Here is a 15359-nt window from a genome sequence, read left to right as displayed (position 1 = left end):
ATAAAAGTGTGAACACCGGCGTAACCCAACCGCCTTTTACACTACATTTATCTGATCAGCTGAGATGTGTTTGTTCTTTGATTTTTCCTTCTTGTGTTTCAGCTGTGATTCAATTTATTTCAGTGTTATTTTTATAGAGTTTAAAAATAAACGCTTCCAAAAGCAGCTTTACAGAAATCTTCTTCTTCTTCTTCTTTTGGCTTCTCCTATTAGGAGTCTCCACAGTGGATCATCCGTCTCCACCCCCCCCCCCCCCCCTTTCCTCTACATCTGCATCTTTCACAACAACTACCTGCATGTCTTCCCTCACCACATCCATTAACCTCCTCCTTGTTCCTCCTCTTTTCCTCCTTCCTGGTGTCTCCATCCTCAGCATTCTTCTACTGATATAACCCATGTTCCTCCTCTGCACATGTCCAAACCATCTCAATCTCACCTCCCTCACCTTGTCTCCAAAACGTCCTACATGCACTGTCCCTCTGAAAAACTCGTTTCTAATCCTGTCCATCGTCGTCACTCCCAATGAACATCTCAACATCTTCAGCTCTGCTACCTCCAGCTCCACCTCCTGTCTTTTACTCAATGCCACTGTCTCTAATCCATACAACATCTCAGGTCTCACCACAGTCCTATAAACTTTCCCTTTCACTCTCACAGATACTCTTTTATCACAAATCACTCCTGCTATCACTCTTCTCCACCCACTCCACCCTGCCTGCACTCTTTTCTTCACTTCTCTAACACACTCTCCATTACTTTGCACTGTTGACCCCAGGTACCTGAACTCCTCCACCTTCTCCACCTCTTCTCCCTGCAACCACACCCCTCCACTGCCCTCCCTCTCATTCACACACATGTACTCTGTCTTACTCCTACTGACTTTCATTCCCCTTCTCTCCAGCGTGTACCTCCACCTCTCCAGGATCTTCTCCACCTGCTCCCTACTTTCACCACAAATCACAATATCATCCGCAAACATCATAGTCCATGGAGACTCCTGTCTGACCTCGTCCTTAAACCTGTCCATCACCACTGCAAACAGGAAAATACTCAGAGCCGATCCTTGATGCAGTCCACACTCCACCTTGAACCAGTTTGTCTTTTCAACTGCACACTTCACTGTCTGACTGTCTGGCCCCTGTCTGACCTCTTCCCTGAACCTCACACTACAGTCTTCGTCCTTCAGTTTCCACCATCTAATTCTTCTTTCAGTCCTTACTCTCCTTCTTTTCTTCTTCACCTCCAAAACCCTCCTACAGACCACCATCCGATGCTGTCTAGCTACACTGTCTCCTGCCAACACCTTACAGTCGCCAATCTCCTTCAGGTTGCATACTGGTGAACTTCTACCGCTGCGCAATAGAAAGCATCCTGACCAGCTGTGTCACAGTCTGGTATGGGAGCTGCTCTGTTGTAGAGCGTTAGGCACTGCAGCGGGTCGTAAAAACCTATTGTCCCGCCCATAGACTGTTTACTCTTCTCCCCTCCGGCAGGCGTTACAGGTGCCTCCGGACCAGGAGCAGCAGACTAAAGAACAGCTTTATTCCTAGAGCGGTCTCTTTAGTGAACTCTGACACTCACTGATACACTACCACATTTCCCCCCACACCTCACACTTCGTCACTTTGCTAATGGACTCTCTGAACAAAAACTTGTGCTCACCAAGACACTGATCATTTCTCACCTCACACTTTGTTATTGCACGGACTGTTTACACAAACCTTTGCTCATTTGCACACTGCTCTTATTTGTATTGCTGCTCACCATTGTATATATACCCATTCTCTGTTTATAGTTATAGCAATATTATGTTCACCGTTTACATCCTTCTGTAAATCTCTGTGTATAGTAATAGGCATCTGTATATCATGTTCATAATACATATATATATTCATCTGTATATTATTGTTCATAGTACATATACAGTATATTCATATTCATCTGTAATTATATTCATAGTACATATATGTATATATTAATCTGTATATTATGTTTTTAGTACATATATATTCATCTGTATACTACATTTATAGTACATATACATCTTTACATTACTGTTTATAGTCTATATTTCATTTTATTTAACTTTGTAAATTCATGTAAAAACTATATATCCTGCACTTGCTGTTATTGCACTCTGGTTAGACCCAAACTGCATTTCTTTGCCTTGTACTTGTACATGTGTAATGACAAAGTTAAATCTAATCTAATCTAATCTCCTACATAGAACATAGTCCACCTGTGTGCACCTTCTTCCACTCTAATACGTCACCCTATGATCTTCCTTCTTCTTAAAATACATGTTCAACACAAATCTACTACCATCGCTCTTCCACATTCCTCTCCTTACGACCATACCTACCCATCACCTTCTCATCACCTCTTTTCCCTTCACCTACATGCCCATTAAAGTCTACCACAATCACCAATCTTTCATTCCTAGGTTCACCTTATACCACTTCATCTAACTAACTCCAGAATCTTTCCTTCTCCTTCATCTCACAGCCCACTTGTGGATCATAAGCACTGATGACATTTATCATCACTCACCAGCTTCACGATCTACCATCACATACCATCACTTTTCCAGCTTCACGTTCATCACCCTATCAGAAACTCTCTTCACCTCCACTACACTCTAACTGTACTCTTCCTTCAGAATCCCCCTACACCATTTCTCTTTCCATCCACACCATGATAGAACAGTTTAAAAAGCAGCTTTACAGAAATAAAGATTATAAAATACACATTTATGTTAGTGTTTATAATTCAGACTCAGGTGAGAGGGCGTGGCCTAGAGTTTGAAGGTGGAGCTGTAAAGTGTACTGATTTTTTTTCTGTGTGTGTGTGTGTGTGTGTGTGTGTGTGTGTGTGTGTGTGAGTGTGTTTAACCTCGATATTGATCCAGCCATAAAGGACATGGTGAGAGTCTGTTAAAGAGAGAAGTGATATTAACCGTCTACATTTCATCCTCTACACTCGTTTATCAGAGAAAATGAGAACAATGCAGAGAAATGTTTTGGCTGAAATGTTGTGACATTCTGACGCCCTGCAGGCTGAATACTGGTGTCTTTTATACACTTACAAATATGATCAGGAAAACCAGGTTCACAGGAAATCGTCTCCTGTGATAGAAAGAAGAGTAGAAACAGTTACACTGGGTGTTTTAGTGCGCACATTACTGAACACAGCAGATTACAGGATCCACTCACCTTATACCTTCAATGCAAGCAAAATTGCCAAAAATAAAGAGAAAATCAATGCTGTGGAGTGAAACACCACCTTCATCATCATCGTCATCATGTTTTATTTTGTGTTTGTAATTAACATGGAAAAATAACCAGAACTCACACAGACACCAAGTAAACCACAGGATTCTGGATGAGGAAGAGACGCACCGGATCACTGTAGGACATAAACACACGTGTCAAGTGTGTGTGTGTGTGTGTGTGTGTGTGTGTGTGTGTGTGTGTGTGTGTGTGTGTGTGTGTGTGTGTGTGTTTATTCTGTAAATGAATGACACTCACACAAACGTGAACACCGCTACGATTGAGGTTGTCACTAACAGCTGCAACGCCAGAATCAGAAAAACCTGCAATACAACAACAAACAGCATCTTATAGAATAATGTACACGCTGTGGACAAAAGTATTGGGACACCCGACTTTTCCAGACGTATGAGCTTCTTCTCCAAACTGTTCCCACAAAGTCTGAGGTACACAACTGTATGGGACGTCTTTTTTTTCTTCACTTGAACCAGGAGACCCAAAACCTGTTCCAGCATGACAATGTTCTTGTGCACAAAGCAGCTTCATGAAGATCTGCTGCACATGGGTTGGAGTGGAAGATCTCTTGAACACCTTTGGGATGAATGTGAACACTGACTGCACCCCAGAACTCTTTAAATGATTACAAATTTCCACAAAATCTAGTGGAACATCTTCCCAGAAGAGTGGAGGTTATTATTAGAACAGGAAATGGAGACTAAATGGAATGTTCCAAACAATTCAAATAGCAATCGTATGGTCAGGTGTCCACATACTTTTGGCTCTATAGGGTATCTGAATACATTCTAAATCCTTATTAGAACATTTCCTCAGTACAAAATCACACGTCTCACCTTTGTGATGAACGCATGGCGAATACTTTTATTTTCCCACAATGCACTGGGGCCACCTGAGGACGTGTAGGTGGGAAGTATAACAGTGGACGTTCCTGTAGGTGGAACTCCTGCTCCTGCTCCTGCTTCAGCTCCTGCTCCTGCTTCAGCTCCAGGCATCTCGGGTGTGGTGTAGGTGTGAGGGGGGAGGGGAGAACTGCCCCCCTGAGGTTGGGACTCTTCATAAGATGGAGGGAGTTCAGACTTAAGCATGATGATGATGCTGTGAAATAGAAAACATACTTTCAGAACCTTTATACCTTTTAGTATCTATCTATCTATCTATCTATCTATCTATCTATCTATCTATCTATCTATCTATCTATCTATCTATCTATCTATCTATCTATCTATCTATCTATCTATCTATCTATCTATCTATCTATCTATAAAGCAGTTGCCATGGCTACTAAAACAGTTTTAAACAGCTAATATGTTACAGCATGTGTCCTCATTCCAAACTCCAGCCTCTTCCTTATACATGTGCACTACTTAACACCCTGAATAGTGCACTTCATATCCAACATCAATGTGTTTCAAATTCAGCCTGTAATTCACTCACTAACTGCTTCAATTATTATTATTATTTTCATTCACACACAAATGTTACATGTTTTCATGAGTTTCTTGTAAACGTTTTGCAAATTTTACTGAAAATCAAATGTTCAGATTTCATAAATCTATTAAATTGTGTAATATATTAAAAATAATTCGATTCTGTTATCATTCACTTTCATTACAAAATAAATAAATAAATAAATAAATAAATAAATAAATAAATAAATAATGCAGGAGAGAAAATATGCAATAAAGATGTATGAGGACATTAATTTTATATTGAGTAATAAAATAAGTGTTTAAAATAGTGTTTAATCTGCACAATGATAAAGACGTAAGAAGTAATAAATAAATAAAAAGTCTTCATCTGCGTTTGTGGATTTCTTCATAAACTCCGCCCCTTTGCGAAGCCCAACCTACTCGCGGTCTAAGCCCCTCCCACTTTGATCCCGCTGCGCGGCCACGTTGGTCACTAGGCAGCATGGACGCGCGCGCGCACACAGAGTGGAAGTTAGAAGAGTAAAATGTGATGAATGCAGGAAGAAGCTCCTTCATTTATTACAGCATTTTGATGATTGATAAAAGCAGCAGCAGCACAGAGTCGAGAACTGCAGGACTTCCACTACAAGGATCCAGTGAGCAAACTGAAAGCTAATGCTCCCATGTTTTCCGATTGACCAATTTCACTACGAATTCCCCAAATAAAATGCGTTAAAGCTGATAAATATGTCCTTTGAGATGTTTTTTCTGTTCATTAGCAGAATGTTCACATGTTTAAGAGTCATTACAGCTGCATAAAAGAATGTTGGAGATGTTTGAAAGAGTTTTGTTGTGTGGGTAAAATGTGCGCACCTTCTCTTATCTCAAACAGCGCAGACTGAGAGCTGTGTAGTGATGATGCAGTCTAATAGCCTTTTTATCAATGACACATCCTGTGACGTCTTTAGTGGGCGGGGCTTACGTGGAGACACAAACAGATCCCTGATGACGTCACTAACTCCTGCTATGAAGTTTTGTTCTTTTTTTTAAAAACAATGGCTGATAAAATCCAATTTAATCAGACTGTGTAAAGTCTCTCAGTGTCCAGGAGCATAAATGTTCTTTGGAACGAGACCCGTACACTCGCTCCAGCTCCAGTTGAGTGGCCTGATATCCACACCTATCTGATAGAGAAACTAAGTCAAGTTCAGTTGAGGTCAATCTATGAATATTTCTGTACAGTCAATTAAACACCTGCATCTTTTTAAGAACAGCATCTTTTCTTGTCCATTTAATAACAGATTTCACTGTTTTCCATCATCAGATCAGATGTTTGACACTGTGCTTTCAGAAACTTTAAACCTGTACGCTGTATCTCCATTACTGAGCCCCGATTCAGTTTGGTAAGGACCAGTAATAAATGATCTTCCAGCATGAGACGTTCACTTCTTCATACTGTCTTTTATATTTACATTCACCATCTGAAGATGACTGAAGTTACACCAGTAAGAAACAGAAATTGTGTAGCATCGTATTTGACAGTGAAAAATGAAAAGTGTGATGAAGCTCCTCTTTTAGTCTTTTATTTTCCTCTCTGAGTTGGTAAAAGTCAGCATTGCATGAGAAATATATAAATATATATATATATATATATGAGAAACGTGATAATATTTAAATTCACTCAAACAAAGATGCAAATGACCTTCTCAATTCATGTGTAAACGTATTGTTCTGTGAAAATCCGTTTACACATGAGTTGTATCAACTTTTAATATCAATTTTTTAGATTTTTTAGAGTTAGATAAAGTGAATTAGATGAAGTGGTAGAAGGTGTACCTACTAATGAAAGATTGGTGATTGGGGCAGACTTTAATGGGCATGTTGGTGAAGGGAACAGAGGTGATGAGGAGGTGATTGGAGGTATGGTCTTAAGGAGAGGAATGTGGAAGGGCAGATGGTGGTAGATTTTGCTAAAAGGATGGAAATGGCAGTAGTGAACACGTATTTTAAGAAAAAGGAGGATCATAGGGTGACATATAAGAGTGGAGGAAAGTTCACACAGGTGGACTATGTTCTATGTAAGAGATGCAACCTGAAGGAGATTGGAGACTGTAAGGTGTTGGCAGGGGACAGTGTAGCTAGACAGCATCGGATGGTGGTCTGTAGGATGGTTTTGGAGGTGAATAAGAAGAGGAGGAGAGTGAGGACTGAAAGAAGAATAAGATGGTGGAAACTGAAGGACGAAGACTGTAGTGTGAGGTTCAGGAAAGAAGTCAGACAGGAGGTCGGTGGTAATGAAGAGGTGCTGGTTGATTGGGCAACTACTGCAGAAGTGATATGGGAGACAGCAAGAAAGGTACTTGGTGTGACATCTGAAAATAGAAAGTTTCTTTAAGAACAAGGGAGATGTGCAGACCTGCAGTAACTATAAGGGAATTAAGTTGAACAGTCACACAATCAAGTTATGGGAAAGAGTAGTGGAAGCCAGGCTGAGAGAAGAGGTGACCATCTTTGATCAACAGTACGGTTTTATTTGCTTTGAGAATGTTCATGGAGAAGTATAGCTGTTTGTGGATTTAGAGAAAGCATACGACAGGGTGGAGAGAGGAGTTGTGGTATTGTATGAGGAAGTCTGGTGTGGCAGAGAAGTATGTGATGGTGGTGCACGACATGTATGAGGACAGCGTGACAGCAGTGAAGTGTGCAGAAGGAACGACAGACTGGTTCAAGGTGGAGGTTGGACTGCATCAAAGATCGGTTCTGAGCCCTTTCCTATTTGCAGTGGTGATGGACAGGTTGACAGACGAGGTCAGACAGGGGTCTCCGTGGACTATGATGTTTGTGGATGATATTGTTATTTGTGGTGAGAGTAGGGAGCAGGTTGAGAAGAGCCTGAAGAGGTGGAGGTACACGCTGGAGAGAACGGGAATGAAAGTCAGTAGGAGTAAGACAGAGTACATGTGTGTGAATGAGAGGAAGAACAGTGAAGGGGTGTGGTTGCAGGGAGAAGAGGTGGAGAAGGTGAAGGAGTTCAGGTACACGGGGTCAACAGTGCAAAGTAATGCAGAGTGTGTTAGAGAAGTGAAGAAAAGAGTGCAGGCAGGGTGGAGTGGGTGGAGAAGAGTGATAGCAGGAGTGATTTGTGATAGAAGAGTATCTGTGAGAGTAAAAGGGAAAGTTTAAAGGACTGTGGTGAGACCTGAGATGTTGTATGGTTTAGAGACCGTGGCATTGAGTAAAAGAGAGGAGGTGGAGCTGGAGGTAGCAGAGCTGAAGATGTTGAGATGTTCATTGGGAGTGACGCCGATGGACAGGATTAGAACCGAGTTTATTAGAGGGACAGTGCATGTAGGACATTTTAGAGACAAGGTGAGTGAGGGTGGATTGAGATGGTTTGGACATGTTTAGAGGAGGGACATGGGGTATATAAGTAGGAGAATGCTGAGGATGGAGCTGCCAGAAAGGAGGAAAAGAGGAAGACCAAGGAGGAGGTTTATGGATGTGGTGAGGGAAGACATGCAGGTAGTTGAGTTGAAAGAGGTAGATGTAGAGGACAGTGGGGTATGGAGACGGATGATCCGCTGTGGCGACCCCTAATGGGAGAAGCCGAAAGAAAAAGATTATCATTATTATTATTATTATTATTTAGTCACTTCACTTAAATTATATATACTCACTTTTTTTTTCCCTTACAGAGTTTTGAAATTCTGCCTTGAGAGTCCTAAATGTGGCTGTGCAGAGATTGTGGATCATCTCACACATCTAGATCAAAGCTTTTAAAACAATACAGGTTGGTACATGAACACTATGTTACTTTATCTGCTTGAACTTTTCCCAACGGCAGCGTAACAACTTGTTAGTTCATGCTCGTGGAATGATGAGATGGACAACATTAGCCGATGCATACCACTTTACTCGTTTTTATAAAGATAGATTTGCAGGGTTACAGTACAATATAACTCCCAGGTGGATAAACTTGGGTTAACTGACTATATTGCAGAATACAAACAGGTTTCTTAATATAAATCGCACACAGGAAAAACATCCAGCCCGCACGCGTCTTTCCCGCACTACGCTACCCATAATGCATTTCACGCTGGACTTCAATACCTGCAGATAGTAGCCTTAAAGAAACAGCTCTCATTTTCCCTCCAATACAACAACTATGGCATATAGGCACTTTTAAAACCTGCAATGCACTGCAGTCCCACTTATGCAGATCACATGGTGGTGAGCAGCCAGCTCAAAAGCGAAATTCGAATGAAACTACCATGATAAATTGTCATGTTTGTGCTGTTACTGTCATCCCTTTATTAAATGATTTCTTTTTCCATATAAATAACCACTTGAGAAGTCATAAGACAGTAAGTTGTATGAGGACTGCTCATTTAAAACAAAGGAAGGAATAGTGAAAACACAGGAGATAAAAGGAATATTTGACACGCCTTCAAATGAAGAATCCAATACATCTGTTTTAGTGGAGGACAGTTGTATACACATACACACACATTATATCTTTTGATGGGACAATACTATAGAAATTAAACATATATTTTAGAGTAGTCAATGTACAGCTTGTATAGCAGTACAGATTTACTGTTTTCTGAAAAACTCAACATACAGCCATTATTGTCTAAATAGCTGGCAACAAAAGTGACTACAATTCTCTTTATAAGGCCCCCGTTTCCCCTCATTCACCGTCCGATCTACAGGTTACTTCATAGATCATCACAGACTTCCTTATGCTCGGTGTACTTCCTGGTTCCTGGCTCCACTCCACACTCCGGCCTCTACCAGTGGGGTTTCTCCACCCACCTCCAATAGCGCCCGAGTGCAATGGCTTCCTGCTACAAGTCAACTTATATATGGAGATGCAGCCTCACAAGTTCCCCACCGACCGATCCAAGGTAGCATTACTCATATCGCTGCTAACCGGGAAGGCTCTGTCATGGGCGAGAGCCATATGGCACGCCAATAGTTCCATAACCACCTCACATACGCTCCTCACCAACCATTTCGTGGAGGTGTTCTGCACCGCCACCGGGGCCCTCACATCCTCCAGGAGTACAGCCTCCGCTTCCGCACCCTAGCCGCCATTAGGGGCTGGAAGAAAACCACTCTCCTTGGTGCGTACTGCCAGGGGCTGAATCCAGACATTAAGCTGGCCATGGCGATTTACGACAACGCGCTGGGTTTCGAAGCATTCATACAATCTATCCGCATCTCACAGTGGCTGGCTGCCTGTCATTCCCTGGAGATGGAACCGGCACCTCACACCACCATCTCTCCCATACTAGAACCAGAACCCATGCAAACCCAATGGCTAACGAGAAGAGAGAGAAAGCGTTGCAACAGGGGCTTGCCTGTATTGTGGTGATCACGGTCACTTCATTCCCCAGTGTCCTGCCCGACCTCCACGCCCAGCGATGAGCACAGTCGACTTCACCTCTGAGATCACATAATTATCCAAACTTCCTGTCACCACATAACCCCCATGCTCCCCCTTCTGGTTTCTGCCCTTATAGATTCCGGCTCCGCAAGCAACTTCAAATCCCAAGAGTGCCTAGAGCGCCTTCAGCTAGGCCATGAGAAAAGGACTCAGGAGCTCCCTGTCCAGACGATCCAGGAGAAACTGTTAGGATGTTTTTGGGTGAAATTTTGTGCTCCGGTGGTCATCCTCAAAGTGAGATTATTCCATCATGAAGAGATCAGGTTTCTGGTCCACAAGAACTCCACAGTTAGCATCATTCTTGGATGTCCCTGGCCAGCACGACACTTACCGAGATTCTCCTGGAACCCGTGTGACATCCTAGAGTGGAGCCACCAGTGCAGGAACCATTGCCTGCACATCCTGTCCCAACCACGCCAGACCCAGATCTCTCTCACGTCCTCACTAGTGGAAAGCCTGAACAATCAAATGGAAGTGGAGGTTCCTCCTGAGTACATTCAGTGACGTGTTTAGTAAACAGGCTGTGACTCGCCTACCCCCTTTACCACGCACAGGATTGCATCATTGACCTGGTTCCAGGTGCCAAGCTGCCCAAGGGCGCACAGTGAAAGAGGACTACATCCAGAACGCCTTAAGGCAAGGCTTCATTACGCCATCTTCTTCCCTAGCGACCTCCAGCTTCTTCTGTTCTGTGGAGAAGAAGGGTGGAGGTCCCCGGCCATGTATCAACTATGGCAACCCAAATTCACAAATCACTCCACTCCCGTACCCGCTTCCTCTGGTCCCAGCCGCCCTTGAGGATCTCCGTGGAGCACAGGTTTTCACCAAGTTGGACCTCTAAAGTGCCTACAACTTGGTGCACATACACAAGGGTAACAAGTGGAAGTCATCACCCCCTCAGGGCATTACGAGTACAGGGTTATGCTGTACGGCCTGTCCATCTCTCCCGCAGTGTTTCAGACGTTCAACAAGGGGTTCCGGCCGTTCCTCCACCGGTTCGTGATCATCTACATCGATGATATCCTTATCTCACTGCGGGCCTACCACCTACACTGGACCCACACCAGTTTGCCTATCGCCCGAACAGGTCAACAGAGGATGCAGTTTCCACAGCTCTTCATTCAGCTCTCACCCACCTGGATAAAAGCAACACCTACATCAGAATGCTTTTCTTTGACTTTAGCTCTGCGTTCAATATAGTCCTCCCCACTGTACTGATCACTTAGATCAATGACCTGGTTATCTGCACCTCCACTTGCAGATGGATTCTGGACTTTCTCACCAACAGACCTCAATCTGTCAGGTTGGGAAACCAGGTATCCTCAACCCTCATTCTGAACACTGGCATCCCGCAGGGCTGTGTTCTGAACCCACTACTCTACTCCCTGTTCACCCACGATTGTGCTCCTCTGTATAACTCCAACATCTTTATCAAGTATGCAGATGACACCACCGTGGTTAGCCAGATCGACAACAACGACGAATCGGCCTACAGGAAAGAGATCCATAATCTGACAGCATGGTGTGCCAACAACAACCTGACCCTCAATGCCACAAAGACCAAAGAGCTCATTGTGGACTTTCAGAAATCCAACAGCAGTAGACATCTACCAGTCAAAATCAATGGAACTAAGGTAGAGCGAGTCTCCAGCTTTAAGTTTCTGGGAGTTCACATCTCTGAGGATCTGTCCTGGCAGCAGAAGACTTCAGCTCTGGTTTAAAAAGCACAACAATGCCTGTACTTCTTGAGAACTCTCAAGAAATCTCATCTGTCCCCAAGGATTTTAACGAGTTTCTACCGCTGCATCATTGAGAGCATCCTGACCAACTCCATCACTGTATGGTACGGAGGCTCCACTGTGTGTAAACGTAAAGCCGTGCAAAGGGTGGTCAAAACTGCCCAACGCATCACTGGCATCCATCTACCTGCCATTGAACACCTTCACCACAGCAGATGTCTGCACAGAGCTCACAACATTATCAAGGACTCTTCACATCCCAGTCATAAACTGTTTAACCTCCCTCCATCACGAAGGAGATACAGGAACTTACACACCAGAACCAGCAGGTTCAGGGACAGTTTTTTTTCCATCCACCATCACACTACTGAACTCAACACTACACCGCTAATCACTACAAAACAAAACACAAAACAAAACACTGTATATAACCTCTGTACTATACATGTACATATTATATAGTATATCTTTTTTTACCCCTCAGTACATCTGCACTATTTTATCTATTTGTATCTTTATATCATTACTGTACATTCTGCCCAACATTTCACATTCATTATATATACATTGTATATAGTATATAGTATAGTATAGTATAGTATAGTATAGTATAGTATATACATATAGTATATTATATATACATATACATTGTATATATATATTTATATATAGTAGACTGTTTATTCAGCTTGCTAACTCCTTGTAACCTTTCACTTCTGCACATTACTCTTCAATGCCATAGACTTAGAACCATTTCTGTAATTTTGTAATTCTTAATGATGTCCACACATTTCTGCACTGTAATAGCAGAATCACTGTAATCTATCTATCTATCTATCTATCTATCTATCTATCTATCTATCTATCTATCTATCTATCTATCTATCTATCTATCTATCTATCTATCTATCTATCTATCTATCTATCTATCTATCTATCATCATCTCCTCCCGAGACCCTATGGAACATCGTAGCCACGTCATTTAAGTCCTGGAATGATTACGCTAACACTACATCTACCTGAACCAGAAGAAGTGTGAGTTCCACCAGTCCAAGGTACAGTTCTTGGGGTACGACATCAGTCTATCAGTGGAACCGGTTTCACTGGTTCCTGGAATGTGTGCGCGTATAGGGGAACAGCATGCTTCTAGCGAAGTGGAGCCAGCGTTCACTGTTTGATGTTTGTTTTAGACAATTTTTAAACAATAATGGCTGTATGTTGATATTTTCAGAGGACAGTAAATCTGTACTCCTACACAAGCTGCACTTTGATATTTTAAATATATGAGATTATATTAGATTATTGTGCATCTTTTCCAAAGTGGAGATTGGAAACTTTTCCAGATTTGGGACTATTTTTGGTTTTCTTGTACTGGTTGCTAGGATTGACAAACTTGACTTTTGTTTAAAAAAAAAAAGGAAAAAAAAGAAAAAGTGGGATAATCTGTATGATGCTACTTAAAGTTTTAGATGTACAGTAAAATGGTAATTAATGCTTATTTTACATTGTTCAGGACGTCCCCATCAAAAAGAAACGTGACTGCATTCTGAAAGCCCTTACTGTCTACCTGTGAGACCCATCAAACCTTGTGAAGGAGGATATGGTAAGTCATTCACATTAAAAAAAAAACTATTGTATGTTTCTCTGCAACCATCCCCTCCTCTTACCCTTGATCTGTTGATACTTCTCTTTTTGTACATTTTTAGGATGTTTAACATGACGTTGCAACCTCGATGCGCAACACCACCCTGGGAATCTACAGTGTCATCGTACATGAAGGAGCAGATGCTACAGACCCTTACTTTGCTTACCCACAAGATCTAAAATACACTTTTGAAGTATTTTATAAGTTATTTATGGAGCTAGATGCAAACAAGCTATCCAGGTCCTGAAAAATAAACTCCTCTCATAAGGCAGGACATACTGTATGTTTTCTCCATAAAGTTGTGCTGTTTGCTGTAGCAGTACATTTGTTTCAGTACTGATCATGTTCATTCCTTTCAATGTTGGTCTTGCATTGAATAACTGATGCATTGTTAACTTTTTTTTTTGTTTCAAATTGGGGAAATATTAGAAAATAACACTTATGATTTATTATTTGCATTGTATATTTTAAAGAAAGCATGCTTATATTTTTATTAGTTTTTTGTAATAAGATTAATTATGCTTTTGTAAAATAAAGGCAGTTTTAATATTTTGTGTACACATTCTTGTAAAAAATTGTAAATATATAAATTTTAGAATCATTGAACTTAATTAACTTAACATATTAAAACTAAATTAAGAATGTTAAGTTGATTTAACTTAACAACATTACATTATGTAATTAACTAAAGTTTAATGCAATTCAATTAAACTTTCAATATCAATTTTTTTATTTGTATTGCGTTTTTAACATTAAACTTTGTCTCAAAGCAGCTTTAGATAACGATAACGTGGTGATAAAAAATTAATAATATGTTCTTTATAAGTGTAAGTTTGTCCCTGATTAACAAGCCGGTGGCAACTGTGGAAAGGAAAAACTCCCCGAGATGGCATAAGGAAGAAAACTTGAGAGGAACCAGACTCAAGAGGGAACCCATCCTCATCTGGGTGCCACTGATTGTCCATATACTTTCCCTTTCACTCTCACAGATACTCTTCTATCACAAATCACTCCTGCTATCACTCTTCTCCACCCACTCCACCCTGCCTGCACTCTTTTCTTCACTTCTCTAACACACTCTCCATTACTTTGCACTGTTGACCCCAGGTACCTGAACTCCTCCACCTTCTCCACCTCTTCTCCCTGCAACCGCACCCCTCCACTGCCCTCCCTCTCATTCACACACATGTACTCTGTCTTACTCCTACTGACTTTCATTCCCCTTCTCTCCAGCGTGTATCTCCACCTCTCCAGGCTCTTCTCAACCTGCTCCCTACTCTCACCACAAATCACAATATCATCCACAAACATCAGAGTCCACAGAGACTCCTGTCTGACCTTGTCTATCAACAGACCTGACTTCCTCATACAATCCCACAACTCCTCTCTCGGCACCCTGTCGTACGCTTTCTCCAAATCCACAAACACACAATGCAACTCCTTCTGTCCTTCTCTATACTTCTCCATCAACATTCTCAAAGCAAATAATGCGTCTGTGGTGCTCTTCCTCGGCATGAAACCATACTGCTGCTCACAGATGGTCATCTTTTAGATTTTATATTTGTTTATTAATTATTGCCTGGCAAATAAATGTGGAATTCTTGATTAACTCTAAATTGTCCTGAAATCTTTTATATTACCCTATACGTTAGCAGAGGATAGTGTAGCTAGACAGCAGGTGAAGAGCGATGTGGCTAAAGCAAAGGAAAACACATATGAGGAGCTGTATGTGAAGTTCGAAACTAAGGAAGGAGAAAATGATTTGTAGCGATTGAGAGAGAGAAGGTTGGTTGATGTGGAGATGGTGAACCAGGAAGTGGATAATATTA

General features: G+C 41.7%; 1 protein-coding gene across 1 annotated transcript in view; it reads right to left on the bottom strand.

Moving 5' to 3' along the window:
- Positions 1 to 15359, bottom strand: part of LOC310723282 (rac GTPase-activating protein 1) — a 57838-nt gene that overhangs the window by 1789 nt on the left and 40690 nt on the right. The window lies entirely within an intron of this gene.

The sequence above is a fragment of the Silurus aristotelis genome (genome assembly GCF_946808225.1).
Source record: "Silurus aristotelis genome assembly, chromosome: 3".
NCBI lineage: Eukaryota > Metazoa > Chordata > Actinopteri > Siluriformes > Siluridae > Silurus > Silurus aristotelis.
The sequence above is the reverse complement of the archived record's forward strand: the minus strand, read 5'-3'. Positions and strand labels throughout refer to the sequence as shown.